General features: G+C 30.3%; 1 long non-coding RNA gene across 1 annotated transcript; it reads right to left on the reverse strand.

Moving 5' to 3' along the window:
* Positions 1-766: 766 nt before the first annotated feature.
* Positions 767-4278, reverse strand: LOC134251122 (uncharacterized). Its single transcript, XR_009988673.1, has 3 exons — positions 4081-4278; positions 2356-2542; positions 767-1434 (listed from the first exon to the last, which is right to left on the reverse strand). It is a non-coding gene; the product is annotated as an uncharacterized LOC134251122 (long non-coding RNA).
* Positions 4279-6938: the final 2660 nt, after the last annotated feature.

Consider the following 6938-nt stretch of genomic DNA (forward strand, 5'->3'; position numbering starts at 1 on the left):
CTGTACTTTTTACTTAAAGTTTGACATTTTTTTGTGAATTTTCAAATTTTCTCATCCCTGAACTTCAGCAAGAAGTTATTATGCTGATTTAAATATTTTCAAAAATTTAAATTTTACTGTTAAAAAATACCAGTATATTGTTCATTTTTGTTTTCAATCAATAATTATTTCTTAGGGGTTAAATTGGGTTAATTTGGGGGGGGGGTACCAGAATTGTATTATTTTACATTTCCTTTGAGTAGGGTGATATTCACATACTGCTTAGTACCTGTTTGTCAATCAGTAGACCAAGTGTGTTCTCTCTCATCTAAAAAAAAAACATTTGCTTGATAGATAATAAAAATAGTACACTGGTACCTACTAATAAGTAGATGGCCCCTTTTAATTTGGAGTTCACAAGGTCAAAGGTCAAGGGTTATAATTCTTGATATACCAGTATGTAGATAATTATTCAAAATCTTGAGGACTCATTGCTTGACAGACATCAAATTTAGTACACTGGTTTCTTGAAAAGTAGAGGACCCCTTTAGATTTTGAGGTCACAATGTCAAAGGTCAAGGGTCAAACTGAACAAAAAGGAATATCAGAGCCATTTTCTTGACAGACATATTGTCATGGCAACAAACTCAAAATGAATGAACACCAAGTTTTAAAAATCAACAAATAAGAACATTTATAATTTTTAATTTCATTGCAGATTAAAATTTGAATATCACTCAATAACTAAGTACATTCAACAACAAAAAAATTACAAAATTGACTGCTTCCTGATATTTTATATTCACTTCCAATTTTAAAATGACCTTGAAATTTTGTATGCTTGAAAAAAAATCTACTTGTTTAAGTATACATCATGGTTCTAAATTAAGGTAAGATTTAAAAGAAAAAAATCACAGTTTCCCCAAATCATTTCTGAATTATTTGCTTTACCTGTATACAGGAAATTAGTCTTTATAATAGTGTTATATTTGGTAAAACTAAAGCACTGTTGACCTTGACCTTTGATTTTTTCTAACATAACAAACACTTAAAATTTACTCTGAATTTTTGTGTATTCTTGCAAGTAAAACCTGATACATATTAAATATCAAGATATTAACAATGTTTAAGTACATGTACCGATAAAATCGTATAAGTTAACATACCGGGTATATGAAATACCCTGAAATTTTGGCTACTACACAAGCTTCTTCAATCATAAACTGTCTTTTTTTCTTCATGTTTGGTACACCATTTGGGTTGATCTTGAGGTCTCAAGCTTTCAAAATCTATAAGGTGTATCCAAACTATTCTATTCAGTATGACCCCATTTTTTTTAATGTAACATCCAATAACTTCTGGAGAAAATTTAACAAACACTGAAATTTCCACTTCTGGTTTAAAGAAGAACTGGACTGTCTCCAAATACACAAAAGCAGTACTCAAAGCATGTACCTGTGAAAAAGGACAGTTTTCAAATTAAATTGAAATAAACCATACTAGACATATTCTAAGATTTTTAAAATAAATGTCATGTTTATGATAATGCTACATTTATATTTATCAATTGAAGAAAATGTCATCAAATGACTTGGGTAAGATTTTTCACAAATTCTTCTGGCTATCTTTGAAGAAAACAAGAGCTTCATATATCCTTGAAGTAAAGTAACAGAGTAGGGAAAAATGCATGTGGCAAATCAACAGACAGACAAGGGAATTCCTATCCATGTTCAATAGTATACAGTTATGAAATGGGTATGAGGGAAATAGCAAATTTATGGTTCCTTGAGGGAGGAAACTATTTCCTGGAGGAAATAGTTTTCTGCCGAAGGGAACTATAAATTTGCTATTTCCCGAGTTCCCATTCCATAACTTTTTATTATACCGAAACAATGATAGGCGATTTAAATTTTTTTTAACCATATATTCCGACATTAAAAAAAAAACTGTAGATGCATAATTACAAATTATGCATGCGGTTTAACACATTGAATGATAAGTGAAGTATCGTGTCCTTAAAAAATTAAATTATTTTTAAAAAGTATTTTCACTGACATTTCGAAAAATTATTGTTGTTTTCATGTTGCTAGAATTCAAGTATGATTTTGACATCGCACATCGAAATGTTTTGACGTCATAGCTACATTGCTAATAACATGATGTCACAGACTTGAGATTCCTTGAATGCTCCACCCACTGAACACATTGATTGGTTAAAATTACTAATAAATATTCATGAGGGAGTAGCTCTGATTTTCCAGGGAGTAGTCTTCAGATGAGGGTAATAGTCACTTCTCGGGGAAATAGAGATTTTTTATGGCATTAATTTATACAGAGTAATTACAGTAGAGGTATAATAATATAAAGTATCTTTACCATTTTCTCAGCAGTGGTAAGTAAATGGTAATGCTAATGCTGCATCTGCATTGTTTCTCCTCTTCTTATTTCTGGATTCTGTTCACAAAGCTACATTGGAAACCCTATGTAGTAATTCTTTATAGCTCCACAGCTGAAAATCCCATTGTAAAGCCCAGTCCTAACCAGGGAAATGAATTTGAATAATCTGAAATTGCACGAGAAATATAAGAATGAAAGGAAATATTCTTTACAAAGTATAATTTCCCAGACTTATATTCACAATATTAGTTATGTTTTAAATACAAACCTGTCAAGGAACACAATATGGTGACCTTTAATTTGAAAAGTCTGCACAAGTATTTGACAACTCTTTTTCCTTTAATCATAATTGAAAAGCCGAAAATCATAACTGTAGCCATCTTCATAACATTTCATAAATACCTGAAAAATGAGATTCTTTATAATCATGCAGCCCACATATGAGGCAATAATGGTGATTTAATTGACAGTGAAGACCCACCTATCCAATTCTTAATGTACCCTATTAGTAAACAGTCTTTGAAAACCCTGGACCTATTCAACTTTTCATTCCCTCTACATCACCCCACAAAGGCTACTTATGCTATTTATAATTCTGCAGATTTGAATATTTTGCAATATTCTTGAATTTATACAGATATTTTTATTGCTACATGTACAAGTACCAACCTTGAAATTTCTGTTGACAGGTTTGCTAGGTATTTAATCAGGTCCAGTACAATCACTAGATTTAGCTACGTAGGTATTTTTATAGAAATAAATTACTTTGGTAGCTAAATAAAGCTACTTCAGGTAGGTAAATAAAGCTAACTAAGTAGGTAAATCAAGCTACGTATATAGGTAAATCTAGTGAATGTACCAGACCTGATAGTGTCTTGTAAAAAATCTTCTCTTGTACATAATCAAGTCCCCATCAAAATTGCTTATTTATTTATTTTTTTACATATCAATAAGCCTTTTTATAAGATACATAGTATTATACAGGTCCAGTACAATCAGTACATTTAGCTACGTAGGTAGAATTACCTACGTAGCTGTATTTACCTACCTCAGGTAGCTTTATTTAGCTATTTCAATGTAACTTTTCTTTTTATGGAAAAGAGACAAAAAATCGCAGTTAAATGACTACTGATATCTATACTAGGGAGACTTTAAAAAACATTCCAAAGCAGAGATAGTTTAAACATCGCTGTGTTTGGTCAATTTAGAGCAAAACATGTAATTCCATTGTTTGGTTATCTGTCCGTGCGGTGAGACATGACTGAGTATGATTACTTCACATTGTGCTGAATAATTACCGACCTATTATCATGTTAACCAGAACTGGACTTCTTTGTCATTTCATTCAAGGAGTAACTGTTCTAACTCTCATACATAGCCCCAAAACTTTCAGAACTTTGATTGCAATTGCGCAGAAAAAGACATTTCTTCAAGAGGGAATTTTTCATGAATTGTTTTCAGATGAGTTCAAAGTTGAAAATGATCACTGCATCAAAACAGGGACCTATATACTAGTATATAGGTCCCTGGTCAAAATGATAGTTTTTGCACATCCTGAGAAAAATGCTTTTTTATAGAAATAAATTCATTTGGTAGCTAAATCAAGCTACCTGAGGTAGGTAAATAAAGCTACGTAGGTAATTCTACCTACGTAGCTAAATGTACTGATTGTACTGGACCTGTTATAAACCAAGATCCACCTACCTGTTTCTTTTTCAAATTCAAACATTGTTGATTCGGTATCATCATCACTACATCCGTCTTGCTACCAAATGAATGTTTGCTGTCAGAATCATATTCATCAACATCAGAGCCAGAATCTGAAGACTCGTTAACAATTCACGCACCTGAATCTTTTTCTGAGGACGTACAAAACGGTAACAAAACGTCTCAGGATGCCATAATGTTCACACGTGGTTACGCAACCGTACATCGATCCCGATGGTTTTCATAATTTTTTATGCATTTTATACATCGGCCACTAGTATATACGTAACAAATTACATTCACAGGAGGGACAATTTTCTTCAAATCACACATAATTTATGCCTAAAACGATTAGATGACAGACATCTGTTTATGCACATTAACAATATTATTTTTATTGGAAATGATGAATATTATCATTTTCTTTAAGAACCATGAAGAAATTGCAGAATCAAAATATTTTTGTATGTTTTATTTGACTTAGAAATTTGACAGGGGTATAATGTCCTGATTTTGGGGTATAATGACCTGATGACCTGATAGTATAAAAACTTCTAATAAACACAATTTAAGATTATTTAAATATTAATATTTGATAAAATATCTTTTAAGAGTGATATATGAAGTTAGTTTAATTAAGTCTGGGTGAAAATGTGTTTTAAATAATTGCCCGAAATCACTTTTGAAGTTTGTAGGGGGTATAATGTCCTGATTTCTGAATGCCTTGATTGACCTGATTTACGTGTAAACAAAGCCATAGTGATAAAAATGCATATTATCAGCTTAAATATTACATTTTATTGAGGGAATTATTGATTACATATGGTGATTCTACAGTGTATACTAGTATTACGTACTCTTTTTATTATTAAGAATTTTATTAGTCAAGAAAAGGTAATGACCTAGCAAGCTGATATTTTGAAATGACCAAAGACTCATCTGATGGCCTGATATTTTGGAATGTCTTGATTGTTTAATATCAACATAATCTTAACAAAATCTCAGTTGCTGCATTTTAAAATAATTATTAACCTCAATTTCATTTTCCATACATGATCCCATTTTATATATATATTACAATAAAATATGTTCAATTCCATGCATGCATCTAAAATCCTGATACAATATATTTCGAAGAAAAAAATCAAATGGTATAATTTGTTTTCAAAACATTATCATTTTTTATTTGTTCATTAAACAACCTTATTTGTAATTTAGCACCTAAATATTTGCAACAATTTAAGAAGAAATTTATTTTGAAATGGCCATATATATGCAAATGTATTTCTACTTATTACAATGTTTTAACATACTTCAATATCAATCCACCAGATATAGCAGACATATTTTTAGTGGCTCTAAAAAAAATGAAAAAAATCGTACATGCAGCTATCTAATTTAATTTATTGTATTTAGACAGATATTTTAAAAAGTTTTCTCTTTTTTAAGGGTCATGGCCCACTATATAACTTTATTTCTTTAATTTATACGAATTAATTTTAAAAAAAGTATATTATTTAGTATTTTAAAGAAATAATTTTTTTATGCAATATATAACTTCAAGTTCAGCATAGGAAATGTTATGTTTAGAAAGAACTGAACTTAAAATATTGTGAATGCATAATTACACATACTGAATTAAAGCTTTGTATCAAATATTTTTCATTTTTTCTCAAATAAACAAATTAACAATATTTCAATAAACATGCCTTAGAGGAATCTTAATTATTTTTTTTTAAAGTTTATTAGATTGTTTTATTTGTAATACATAGTTTTGAGACAAAAATCAAAATTTCATTTTATAAGTATATAAAATCAAATATTTAATTATTTAACAATTTTGTCTTTTTTGAAATATGTTATAGTTATAGATTCTGTCAGGTTTGTTTATAAAATCTACAATCAGCAGAACATTGTTGACTGGGATTACACAGGTGTTGATTACAGAAGCCATATAGGGGAGGTAGTAAAAGGGGGTATGTGGTCTATGTCCCTTTGACACTTTCAGACATAATAAACAAGACGATATGTACACAAACAGTGTACATAATATTTTTTTAATTAATCAATTTATTTTGTTGTATATTGTCAACAGAATGTACTTCTTATTTATTTTGTTTTATTGAAAAATATAATAATTTGTCCATGAACACGTGAATGCTCGTAACTGTGAAAACAACAAACGAATAAAAATTTAAAAATCATAAATTACAACCTATATATCTTTACCCACAATTTTAAAATCTTTAGTTACCTCAAAGCTTATCTAAAATATCTGCATTGTCCCTACTTTTGAACATTAATCAAAAAATACACTGCGATCAGTATATCAAATTGTCATTGTTCTTAAAAATTATTTCTTATAATTTTCTCAAAAACAATCAAAAGTTTCTTCAAAGATTTTGCATTATGTTATTGCATAGATAAATCTTAAGTTTGCACAAAATACTAAAATACTGGCTTAGAGTACTGAAGCGAAACTGTAATCGAGATCAAATAATCCTTTCGTTTCTCGGTAGTTGCATTGTGATAACTTCCTGTCTCTTTTGTACCCTTCGGTTCTCCGCAGGTCATGTGACCTGGAGTGTATATAAATACGGAGACAATTGGGTTGATGGGAGAGTCTGTTGTTGACGGCTGATGAGAGAAGATCGCCAGAACAGAAGTCAAAGGTGTAGGTACTTCAAGGGAAACCTTGGTGAAATAAAGTCTTACGTGTCTGAAATAGACTTTCGAGGCTTTGGTTTGTTTTTATATTGTACCTTGATACACTTTGACTGAAGATAAAAAGCGGACGCGCTTCAGTCTTTGGAAGGCGCACGCGCTCCCGAGAAACGAAGGCGTTAGTGTATATA

This window comes from Saccostrea cucullata, unplaced genomic scaffold (assembly GCF_032062105.1).
Source record: "Saccostrea cucullata isolate Sc308-1 unplaced genomic scaffold, CSIRO_AGI_Scuc_v1 ctg18635, whole genome shotgun sequence".
Classification (NCBI taxonomy): Eukaryota; Metazoa; Mollusca; class Bivalvia; order Ostreida; family Ostreidae; genus Saccostrea; species Saccostrea cuccullata.